This window comes from Panthera pardus, unplaced genomic scaffold (assembly GCF_024362965.1).
Source record: "Panthera pardus isolate Hobbes unplaced genomic scaffold, ASM2436296v1 HiC_scaffold_24, whole genome shotgun sequence".
In the NCBI taxonomy this organism is placed as follows: Eukaryota; Metazoa; Chordata; class Mammalia; order Carnivora; family Felidae; genus Panthera; species Panthera pardus.
The window spans coordinates 140,622,879-140,635,534 of record NW_026526810.1 but is presented as its reverse complement, the minus strand read 5'-3'; the positions used below and the strand labels follow the sequence as shown (position 1 = coordinate 140,635,534).

Below are 12,656 nucleotides of genomic sequence, written 5' to 3'. Positions count from 1 at the left end.
AAACATTAAAAAACAAACATTAAAAAAAAGAAAATAGCTACAAAGAAATAAACAAGTACAAGTGAGTTCAGCTACTAATTACCAGCAGCTCATGAAACCTCTGTTCATTTTTTTGTTTTTAATCTTTTTGCAATGTTTAAAGTCAACATATGCATGGAGTATTAACAGATTAAAAAGTTAAATTTTAGAAAGAACAAAACAATTAAGTTTCTAAACATTTGCGGATCTCAACTAGTGGCCAGACTGTGTGGAAGCCCTTTCCATGCTAACATTCCTCGGACGTGGTGTCAATTGTCATAATCTGTAGGAAAGCAGTGTGTCGTACAATGAATCATACCCATAAACATGGTAGTGCCATTTAATGGCCCTCATCTTTGCAAGCTTGGGAAACATGGTGAGGATATAAGTTATAGAAGAATAGAGCTTTATGCCAAAAGACACTTTTCACATGATGAGTTAGGGAAAGATTGAAAATGGGAAGGAATTCTATGAACTCTGAACCCTACGGGCCTGGAATAATGAGTAAGGAAAGGATGTAACAATAGCTTTGATCCTACTGTACATTGATAATCATGTGAAAAGTGTTTCATGTGTAAAAATAAATTGTATCCTGGGACAGATATGAGGTTGTTGGGAACGTGGGAAGATTATTTAAAATCATACCCAATATTGGGCTTTATCTGACAAGAGCAATTGTAACTCACAGGCAACAAATTGAACAAACACGGGAACAGCTGCAGCAGGCAGAACTCATCTTTAGATACCAGGTAACCTGAGTTCTGCCTGACATACTGAACCCTTAGCACCTCATGAGGGGGAGTCTAGTGGCCCTTGGAATCCCTAAACACAGGCTTTTCTTTGTTGGCTTGTTCATGAGAAGAATGCTCAGGACAGCTAAGTAAGTGTTTTCTTGTTTCCTCATCTTTCTTTGGTGCACAGTCTGGCACCACCTTCTGACTGAAGGTGGATGTGTTTTTTTCTCCCCCAGATCAAGACTCAGATCTGGGACAGGGAGATGGTGGAGCAGGGCAGGGAGGTCGCTTACTTGAAATACAGGTGTGGTCATTTGAGTTGCGTTTTTATGGGTGTTTTCAGGGATGACCCCTGCACTGTTTGTTGTCTAGTAGACGACGTGGTGTTGCAACTCTTATAGAAGTCCATTATTTTTCTGTATCCAAGACTGGACAGGATGGAAGCAAAGAGGCTGCCTGAGGGATACACGAGGCAGAAACCAATGGCTGCAAGACCAGAGATGCAGAACCCTCTGAGGAGAGGTAAGGAGCACGTTGTGATGTGCCTCAGTCTAATTTCTGCTGTGCAGCCTGTTCCTGTGGGTGATCATTGTGTGGTCTGGAAAGAGTCACAAGCACAAAGGACAGCAGGTGGTCTGAAGGGGTGACAGAAGGGTGTTCTCCTCTGGTGCCGCAAGCAGTGAGGCACTTGTCCCTGTGACTGGTGGAGCTTATGCCCCTCCTCTGACGGTGACCCTCTCACCTCCTCTAGCATCCCCCTGTCTGAAGAGCCTGGAAAGGATGACAGGACATGGGCCTCATCCTTCTTCCCACCAGGACTCAATGTGAAGACTTTAGTTTATTTGAGGAGAAGGTCATTTATTCACTAGTTTTAACGGTCTTTATTTTTGTTTGTTTTTGGGAACTATAGCCCTACATCCCTCATTTCAAATTCCATAGAGCTTAGCTTAGTCCTCTGATGGTATCAGTGCAACTCTGCAGCTTCACTGCTAACTTCTCATAGTTTTCCTTTTCTCAATAGTGTAAAATTAGTCTTTTGTTATATAATAACTGCTCTCATGTGGAAGGCAGCTTGTAGATAAGCTGAGAGACTGTCAATTTGCCTGAAGTAATGCACCCTTCTTGAGGATTCATTGAGGATATACACCAAACCAGTATTCTCAATTTTATTCTTTTTTTTTTAAAGTTTATTTCTTTTGAGAGAGGCAGAGACAAAATGCCAAGCAGGCTCCACACTGTCAGTGAGGAATTCAACGCTGGGCTTGAATTCACAAGCTGTGAGATCGTGACCTGAGCCAAAATCAAGAGTCAGATGCTGGATCCAAGCATCCTCATATTTATTCTTGATCTGTAATGAAATCGTGATTTCCCATGATGTATACTGAGAAACCTCTGTTTTACTGATGAATTCTAAATTGCTAGTTGTGCCTGACCTGTCTACAGTTATTTGATTACAAAACAACATGAACTAAGGCACCATGAGGTCTTTATCAAGGTGAGGGAATTGTTCTTCCCCTTATCCTTCAGGGTCACCTGAGGCATGTGGTATACCCTCTGCCTCAGGTCAGGGACCCGAGTGTAGGGAAAAGTTTAAGATATTTGAGGAATGAGATGAGGGATTGTTTTCATTCTGCACAGTCCTCTAAAAGCAGAATAAACCTCTGTCCCTTCTAAGGTCTTTAGTAGATCGAGAAACTGCTGAAACCTCTGTGAGTTACAGCATCTATGACTGTACCAAGAATACAGACAAGGTAAATGCTGGGACCATTCTCAGTTGTAACTCTTTGGGGAAATCCTCATCTTTATGTACAGCACGCTCTCCTGGCCTTGTCTTTTTTTGCGTGTTGTGTGATATGTCTGTTTGTTCTTTGTTTTCCAAACGCACACTCATAACCCAGGAGCCCACAGGCTTCTCAATTTTTAGTCTACCTTTCTGTGGTAAGTTTAGAAGCCAAAAGTGCTTAGACACTGAGTACCTTAAGGTTTTTCCATGAGTTTCAGGAAATAATGAGAGGAGGATGACCCCGCACTCCAAACAGAAGTCTCCTGGCCTGGGTGACCCCTTCCAGACCTGACCTCTGTGGGAAGAGTGTGGCTGCTGTGTCTTCCTTTCTTGATTCTGGCTAGGAGATTAACCTGTTAGAAAGTCTTCCATATTGTTTAAAATTCAAAAGTACAAAACGATATTGTGTGCCCTGTGCCATTTAGAGTGGTCCTAGATGAAGTCAATGTCATCTCTCATCACCTTCCCATCTTCATTGGTAAATGACTTGTCTGGAATCCTTCCAGCTATACCTTAGGTAAAAATAGTTTGAACACTGTGTCCTTCAATTGTGTTTATATGAGCAGTTTCTGGTTGTGTCCCCAGTCACTGTTAGTGACTCATGACAGTCTCGTGACACATACCAGGAGTTTTATACCAAAACACTTGCATGAAATCTGTTGTGTGATTTTCTCCCTCTTTTCTTCTGTTGCACATAATGACTCTGTGTCCTGTAATATGCTTAAAGTCAGAATTCCCTATGAATTAAGATGAACACATCTAAGCTTTGTAGACATTCACCACAAGTAACTTGTTCCTCACAAAAGACTCTCATTCCCCTGCAAGATTCCAGGCATCCTCCACGCCAAGAGGGAAGACTCCTTTCTCAGGGAGAGGAGCAGAGGACTCACAGTGAGGGTCCAGCTGCAGAACTTTTTGCCAGGAGTGGCTGTGATTCCATGAGCAAAATATGAGCCATTTATTCCCACTCATTCTTTTGTGTTCTTAATATACCAAAAGCAGAGCATCTGGAGTCGCCGTAGAGGAGGGATGCAGGGTGAACCTGGAAATGGATGGTGCCTGTCTGGAGAATGCTACTTCATTAGTCTGTAATTACTTATGTTAACCCTCTAGGACAGGACCCTTGCCATTTTACTTCCGTAGACATGGGCAGTGATGTGTGGTGGCAGTAGGTTAACCTCTTGCATCTACTACCCCAATGTGTAGGTGGTATCCAGTGGCAAGGACAGAGTTTTCAGGTACTGATGCTACTCTCTTGGATCCTGGTGGCAGAGAAGGTGGCAGGTGCTGACACCTTCTTCTCTGGGTTACACCTGCTTTTGGTATTGGTTCTTTTGTCTGGCATATGGATGTAGCTGTCACTTCTGTTCTGCAGGGCAGTCTGGATCCTGGGGACCTCCTCCGTTAACTGGATGATTCTGCATGCCCTACCCTAGACACGCCCCACTCCCATGGACTATTAGGCACATCCACCTCCTGAACCTTGGTGGCCCTGGGGCCACCCGAAACCCCTCCACCTGCAACACTTGGTAAGATGATCTGAGCACTAGGACTTGACTTGTAAAACATACCTTATTTTTGTTGCTGTTAGGTCTTTGGCCAAGGTGCAGAGGCGGTACCAAAGACCATTGTGATGCAAGGGGAATGTGTCTGCTGCCGTTACCACATTCCTCATGTCTCAGGATCTCATCTTTATCATTTCCCCCACCATGTGTTGTTACAGGTGTCTCTTGTGGAGAAGGAATGGGACCGTATGCAGAAAAGCAGACAGCGCTTCAGCAGAAATGCCCTGTACACAGTTCATGTGCTGGGATCTGTGAGGCATGAGGCACAACGTAACGTATGTCCATCTAGTTGTGCCCACAGTCATCCATAGTTGTTCGATGAGTGATGAATACAACTGAATCAGGGCTTTTGGGAGTCTTCATCAAGTTATAAGGGATGGTTCTTCAAGTTCTTCTTGGGGATCATCTGAGGCACGTGGGACACCCTGTGCATGTGGTTTGGGATAGTTGTTGGAAGAATGAGGGGAGCGGTTTTTGTTTTTCTTTTTGATCTCCAAACAGTCTACTCAAATCAGACTAAACCTCCATCTCTTCTAGGGCTTTTTGCAGGTCCAGGAGCAGGTGTCACACCCAACAGTGACATTGACACTGGCTGTGCCAAAACTGCTGAGAAGCACAAGGTAAATGCTGTGCCCATTTTCAGTTCTAAGTCTTTACAGACAGCCACATCTTTCTGTACAGGATACTCTCCTGCCATTGTCTCTGGTTTGCGTGTTGTATGGTATGTCTGCTGTTTGTTTGTTTTTTTCCCCAAATGCAAAATCTTTACCCCCGAGTCTACAGGCTTCCCTGTTTTCCATCTGGCATCATTTGTGATAACTTTAGAAGCTAAGCGTGCTTAAGGGTGAGAACCATAGGGCTTTTCCAATGTGTTCCTGGAATAAATCAAGGAAGATGACACCACACTCCACTTGAAAGTCTCCTACCTTGCCTCATTCTTTGTGGATCTCCTCAATGTGGAATCATTGCTCTTGCTGTTTCTTCCTCTCCTGTTTCCTTCTATTGAGGGTTTTAATGTGCTCAGAAAAATCTGTGGGTATCCTTACAATTTGAAAATGCGAACTGCCTTCACTCCAACTTATATTTTTGTATGTGTCATTTACAATGGTCTTAGACAAAGTAAATTTCATACCCATCAGCATTTTGGTAAACATCCTGTCCAGAGTCCCTTCAGGTGTGCCCTGGGCACAAATATCTGAACTATAAGAGGTGGCATATTTGTCATAGAAAACATGCACTGAAACTTAAGTTGTGAAGAGAAAAAATCCAAAATTACCTGTGTGGCAAGTCCCCACGGTGTCCTTCACTTGTGTTCACATGAGCACGTTCTCTCGTGTCCTGTGTCACAGGTACAGCTAAAACATGGAAACTTACACCAGACATCAAAGTGCATTTGTGTTAATTTTGTCTTTTAGAATTTCAGCTCATTTTTCCAGAGAACACAATTACCCTGTAAAGTGTACTGCACTTAAGCTGAGAAGTACCTCCGAAGTAAAATAAATTAGCTGAACCCAACTAACATGTATAGGTTACCTGTTACTCTAGGAGCACACTTTCCCAGGTCCTCTGCAGGTCCCCATCGCCCCATGTGTCTCTGTGCCCATGGATAGCACTTCCAGAGAGGAGGAGACCCCATTGTCGGGACAGAAGTAGTTTTGGCACAGGCAGGGGCTTAGAGTCAGAGCTTTGAGCCATGAGGGCTATGATTCCATGTGTGGACACTGGTATTGTCATTCCTTCTCATTCTGTAGTTCTTCATATACACAATAAACAGCCCTTGTGGTGGAGGGGGATGAAGGGTGGAGGGTGATCCTGGACACAGATGTCTTCCTATCTGGAATATGCTACTTTTTAAATTTGTAGAAAAAGGGCCCTTGCTGTTTCTACATTTCCAGACACGTGGAGACACTATCCCAATCACATCCATTCCCCACCCCAAAGCTTTAAGTGGAGCCCAAAGTATGGGTAGAGGTTTTGGTGCTGATACTGCTCTCTTGGAACCTGGTGGTGGGGAAGCTAGTAGGATATGAGCACTGCTTCTTTGGGTTTCCGCTTTTTGCTGGTGTTGGCGCTCTGTTCTGTCCTATGAACATACCTCTCATTTCTTTTCCACAGGCTATTTTGTATTCAAGAGGGACTGGTCCTTCCCAGGATCGCCTTGCAGGCTGTACCCCATGCACCACCTTTCACCACCAGTCATGGGATATGGGCCAACTCCCCCTCCTCCACCAGCTCCTCCACCTACTCTATTTGTTAAGATGACCTGAACTGGACGAGTGGCTGGTAAAGTATGTTCATCTTCTTCATGATTGACTTTGTGGCAATGATGTAGAGATGGTTGTGAGTCTTGGCAATCCAACTACAACTGCCTGAGGACACTGTAGCGTATCTCAAGTTTCTCAGGACATACACTCAATGGGCAGTATCATGTCCCTGTAATACAGTGAGCTATACGTTTCTCTTGTCAAATGAAAGAGGATTTTTTACACAGAAGCAGACATATCAGCAGTACTGGTGCGTATTTTGGAGACACAATGTTTTGGGTTCTGTAAAGAATGAGGTGCACCCCTAACTTTTAGAGCATCAGGTGTCCTGTGTGAAAGAGGGACATTCATTAAATGATGCAGACTTTGTGATCACCATGATGGAAACACCAGTGAAGGATCCAGTGCAAAAACAGGGGAACCTTGAATCATACAGGAATAGAAGGGAAGTTGAGCACAGTAAGCAGAGTTTGAGGAGGTGAAGAGGGGAGGGTGTTGGGGTCAGTGAAACGCAGTTGGAGGTCATTCCTGGCCACAGCCTGAGCAGAGAGTGTGAGGCCCACATGGAGCTGCTATGTGGGATCCAATATGTCAGTGTGTTGCCAAAGTGCACGCAGGTAATCATCTAAAAAGATTGCTGTCTCCCTGGATTTTCCTGAATGTTCATGATATTTGTGGGGGAGAAAAGCCCTGGAGATATGGGGAATTTAACTTGGTCTTATGAAAATGCTGTATGCCCAAGTTCATATCCCTCAGTGAGACTAAAAGTGGAGACAGGATCTAGATCAGCTGAGTGCCTGCATTGGCATTCAGCCTGGGTCAACCTACAATTCAGGGCTGGCCAGATGCCACCCCTGCCATCACCCTGACTACAGCTTTGCATCTCCTCAAACTTCTCTCACAATATTCTGAGGCTTTGCCTGTGTTCCTGCTGTCTCAGCCCTAATACAGTTCTCAGTGGGACCTACAGAGAGCCTCAGTTGTGTTATCTGTGAAAACAGGGGTAATATATGTTTCTAAGAACACTATAAAAAGAAGACATTAAATACATAAAGCATCTGCAAAATCTCTGGGAAGTGTCCCTGCACGCTTCTCACAGTTTCAATTAAATTATCTCAACACAATGATCCTCCAAAAAAGATGGTCACGGGAGTTCATTAAGCTAAGACTGTTAACAACTCAGCCCAGGGAGTGGGAGTCACTGTTTTAAAATATAAGACAATGTCCCTCATTTTTCTGTTACAATTCGGGCCCTGCCACACAATGAAAGAAAAGATAATTATGAGAATGTGTACATTCAGAGACCTAGATCTGAAGACAATCATTTTCTATTACACATAATCTCACAGATGCAGCCACACACTAAAGTGTTCATCTGAGGCCACAGATAAACTACAGAAGACAGAATGCATGTAGGAAAACATAAGATCACAGGGAAATAAACCAAAATCTCTTTGCCTTATCGGACAACTCTTTTGAAATTTGAAGAGGACTGTGCATGGTGACAGACTATCATGTTTGTATATACATTTTAAGAAAGTGTCAGATCTACCTGAATGCTTTCAATGACCATCCTGTCCCCTCCACTTTGTCCTTCCTACTGTCCCCTAATCCACCTTTCATCGTTATGTCTCTGTGTCAGCATCTGCTTCTAGAACCATCTACTCTCACTCCCCTTTGGTGAGCACAGTGGGGTTCCTGTACACACAGGTAACAAACTGGCAGAAATGGTGGAGGGAGTTTTCTGGGGTGATGGGAACTTCCTATATCTAGATTGATGGGGTGCTTATGCTCATTTATTTTGGAAATATTCCCTGACTCCATGGTGCCTTGCGGTCAGACAGACAGGTATCTGTCCTTAGGGAATGGCTGAGTTCTAATGGTGGAGAAGGATGAGGGACCAGCAGTGACTGTGGTAGAGGAGTGAGGGTCAGACCCATGCCCAGGATGCCAGGTCTCCACAGACAGCACCACGTGTAGGAGGACTCTGAGGAGCAGAGATTTCCTGATCAGACCCATGAACTACATAATCATCCTGCAGTTTCCTCACTGAGCGATGGCCAGAGCAGAAGGACAGCAGCTGGAGGACACCCTGATCATGGCTAGAGTGGAGCAGTGGGCCTGGGGGATTGAGTCAGGGAAAGGGACAAGCAGAAGGTAGCAACAGGGAGTTTGAGAGACAAAGGGAAGAGAAGAGAAGGGACCCTTCTCTGCTGACTTCACCTACATTTCTGTGTGACCAAAAGGACATACTTATCTCCCAGGGAAGGGAAGAGGGCTGGCAAAAAGAGTGACATTCTCAGCTCAAGTGCCCAGGGTATCTGCCTTGTTCTTGAGTACCTAACACAGGAAGCACGTGCTTTCTGTCATGATTGGAACTGCAGCTCATACCATTTAGTGAAAATCCAATTATGAATCCCTCAGCATTAAAGTACCGCAACAAAGTTAAGTTAATGGACTGAAAGATACAACACAGGATAAAGTCCAAAGGTAGACCAACTGCAATACTTACGGGAATACAGTCTATCAAAAAAGGAGGTAGGTACCCCAGTGCAGTCATTCAGACACCTGGGAAATATCTGAAAATGTAAAAAAAAAAATGTAGTCCTTACTTCAAGAGCAACATTGGTGCTAGACACAAAGGGATCATGATTTAAGGTTTAGAGAGAAAGCATATGACTTCATGGTGCTATACCCATGAGATCAAGTCTCATCAAATTTAACTTGAGGCTATTTGTTATATGTAAATTATAACTCAGGAGTCTGTCTGCCCATGTCTCAAAAATCCAAAATAATAAGACACTTAAAAAATTAATAGCAGAGTAAGCAGACGCTGAGCTCACCCTGTTCCATGTGTTCAAGTACATAACATCCACATCCAACTCCATGAACCAGAGAGTGATCCAAAGACTGGAAGAACAAACTCCACACCTAAATAGAAGCTGCATCAGAAAGGTGGAGTCTGGCTGCCTGCAGAATTGGCAGAAAAAGTGAGCCCTCACACCAGGGAAGACTAATCTCCATAACATTGGGCATTAAAACCCAGAGGGGCTGAATTCCCTTGAATTTACATCCTGGAGCTTTGGAGGTCAGCTGACCCAGCACTGGGTGATCCAGGAGGATGACTGATAGCCAGGTCCCTGCCTGTGTAGAGAGGCAACATAAATATGGCATTTTACACAATGCAGAAGCAACAGGAAACAGATGTATTCATGCTGATTCCTGAGTGTGTTGGAGGACTTCTCCAACAATGAGGGCACTCACAGGCACCATTCTTCTCCCCCAGCCTCCCAGAATAAGCACAGAAGCACCCACAAGAGGGTGAGGCTGCACAGACACTTGTTACCTAACCCATTAGCAGTGCCCCAGTCTGAAGGGTTCACTGGGGGACTCATAACAACAAGCCTGCTGGTCTCGGGGCAAACATTCTTAAAACCACAAGGGCACCCTGTCTGACAAGCTGCATGCATAGCTGCCACAGCACGCTGTGCACATCTGCCCCTCACCCAGATGTGCATAGCCAGGCACCCTCATCTGTCTCACCCAGCCACATGTCCCGAGGCACAGACATGCTCTGTGCATATCCTCAAGCCCCTACCTTCCACCACTGGTCCACAGCCCCAGCCCCCAAAGGATATTGGGAAACCTAGCATAGGACTAGTAGCCCTGTGCAATTTTGCTAACACTCCTTCCCTGCTCCCAAGTTACCCAGCGGGCATAACACCCACAGCTGGCCTGCCTGGGTCCCACTAACACCACTGAGAGCAGGCATAGCCCACAACAGGCACGCAATCAGTGCAGACACCTGAACTGAAAGGAAAAGTAACCCAGACACAACAGCAGGGAGTGAGCAATACCCATACGATATCCTCCTGAAGGTCCAGGTTCTATAAATGGAGACGAGCACTATTGAGGTCTTCAGGACTACTTCTTCATAACGTCATTAATTTCAAGATCAGAAGGCACAGCTGACTTTCTTAACACAGAGAAATAGAGCCAGAGAGACAGATAAAATGGACAAACAGAGATGTGTATCCACAATGAAAGACCTAGTCAAAGCCACAGCCAGAGATCTAAGCCAAAGAGATATAAGTAACATACCTGATACAGAATTTAAAGCAATGATCATAAGGATACTCATTAGAGTTGTGAAATGAGTAGAAGAGTGAGACCCCTGACATAGAGATAAGAAATAACACAGTAGACATTGAGGACACAATAAAGGAGAAACACGCTTGCTGAAATGAACAGAGGGATGGAAGAAGCAGCAGAACAAACTAGTGACCTCGAAGACTAAGTAATGGAAATTAATCACACTGAACGAAAGAGAGAGAACAGAACTGTGCAACGTGAGATGAGATTAAGGGAACTCAGTGACTACGGGAAAGATAATAGCATTCATATTGTAGGAGTCCCAGAAGGAAGAGAAAATGGGGTAGAAATTTTATTTGAGGGACTAATAGCTGAAAACGTCCCTAACTGGGGGAGGGAAAAAAACATCCACATCCAGGAGACTAGAGAACACCCATCCAAATCAACAAAATCAGGCCAACACACAAACATATTGTAAGCAAACTTGCAAATTACAGTGACAATAAAGAAAAACTCTTAAAAGCAGCAAAACAGTCCTTAACTTAGAACGGAAGACCCATAAGCCTAGCTACATATTTCTGAACAGAAACTTGGCAAGCCAGAAGCAAGTGATGTCATATATTCAAAGTGCTGAATGGAAAAATCAGCAGCCAAGAACACTCTATCCAGCAAGGCTATCATTCAGAATGGAAGGAGACACAGACTTTCCCAAACAAAAACTAAAGGAGTTTGTACCACTGAACCAGTCCTGCAAGAAATATTAAGAGGGATTCTCTGAGTGGAAAGGAGAGACCAACAGTAACAGTATAGAGGTAGAAGACACAAATTAAGTAAAACATGAATATTTCTGTAAAAAACAGTTAAGGAACTCAGAGAAATGGATTTGAAATATAATAACATCTACCAAGAACCTAGGGAGGAGAAAATGTGTGCAAAGATAAATGACCATTAGCTTAATACAAACTACTTAATGCAGAAGAGGTTATATAAACACCTAACAGTAACTATATACTAAAACCCGTCATAAATATGCTAGAATAGAGAAAAGAAATCAAAATATATCATTAAAGATAATAAGCAAAACATGAAAGAAAGGCAAGAAAGGATCAGAGAAAATCATTAGAAACCACAACAAAACAGGCAATAAAATGACAATACATATATACATATCAATCATTACTTTGAATGTAAATGGAGTGAATGCTCCAATATAGAGACGTAGGGTGTAAGAATGGATGAAAAAACAAAACAGATTTAGATGCCTACAAGTGACCCACTTTACACCTCAATAATGATAGAGGATAGAGAAACATCACACAAATGAATGTCAAAAGAAAGCTGTAGTAGCAATACTTGTATCAGAAAAAATACACTTAAAAAAGTATATAACAAGAGACAGAGGAGGAAACTATATAACAGTAAAGGGTTCCAAAAAGAACCAAAATCCAAAAAGAAGATAAACCAACTGTAAATATATCCCACAATTAAGTGGGATTTATTCCCAAGCTACAAAGGTGGTTCAATATTCACAAATCAATCAATGTGATACAATGTATCAAGAGGAGAAAGGATAAGAACCAGATGATCGGGGCATCTGAGTGGCTAAATCCTTTAACAGTCTGACATCAGCTCAGGTTATGACTTCATGATTTGTGAGTTCAAGTCCCGCGTCAGACTCTATGTTGAAACCTCAGAGCTAAGAGCCAAGAGCCTCCTTCGAAATCTGTGTCTCCCTCTCTCTCTGCCCCTCACCTGCTCATGCTCTCTCTCTCTCTCAAAATTAATAAACGTTAAAAGAAAAGAACCATACAGTCATTCCAATACATGCAGAAAGGAGCATTTGACAAAGTACAACATCCATTCATGATTGTAACCCCCTAAAGTAGGTTTACAGGGAACATACATCAACCTAATAAAGGTTATCTATGAAAACCCTGCAGTTATAATCAACCTTAATGGGGAAAATCTGAGAGCTTTTCCTGTAAGGTCAGGAAGAAGGCAAGGATGTTTACTCCTACCCCACTTTTAATAAATTACTGGAAGTAATTGGAACTGCTAGCCACAGCCAGCAGACAAATGAAACAAAACAAAATAAAATAAAATAATAACATAACATAACATAACATAACATAACATAACATAACATAACATAAAATAGAATAACATAACATAACATAACATAACATAACATAACATAACA

At 43.2% G+C, this 12,656-nt stretch overlaps 1 long non-coding RNA gene across 1 annotated transcript in view; it reads right to left on the bottom strand.

The window, feature by feature from the left end:
* Nucleotides 1-1,121: 1,121 nt before the first annotated feature.
* The window catches only part of LOC128773101 (uncharacterized), a 29,977-nt gene continuing 18,442 nt past the window's right edge, over nt 1,122-12,656 (bottom strand). The window contains exons 3-6 of the long non-coding RNA XR_008417393.1: nt 8,877-8,943; nt 5,377-5,469; nt 2,729-2,888; nt 1,122-1,208 (exon numbers count right to left, since the gene is read on the bottom strand). This is a non-coding gene — a long non-coding RNA (uncharacterized LOC128773101). The remainder of the gene's footprint in view (nt 1,209-2,728; nt 2,889-5,376; nt 5,470-8,876; nt 8,944-12,656) is intronic.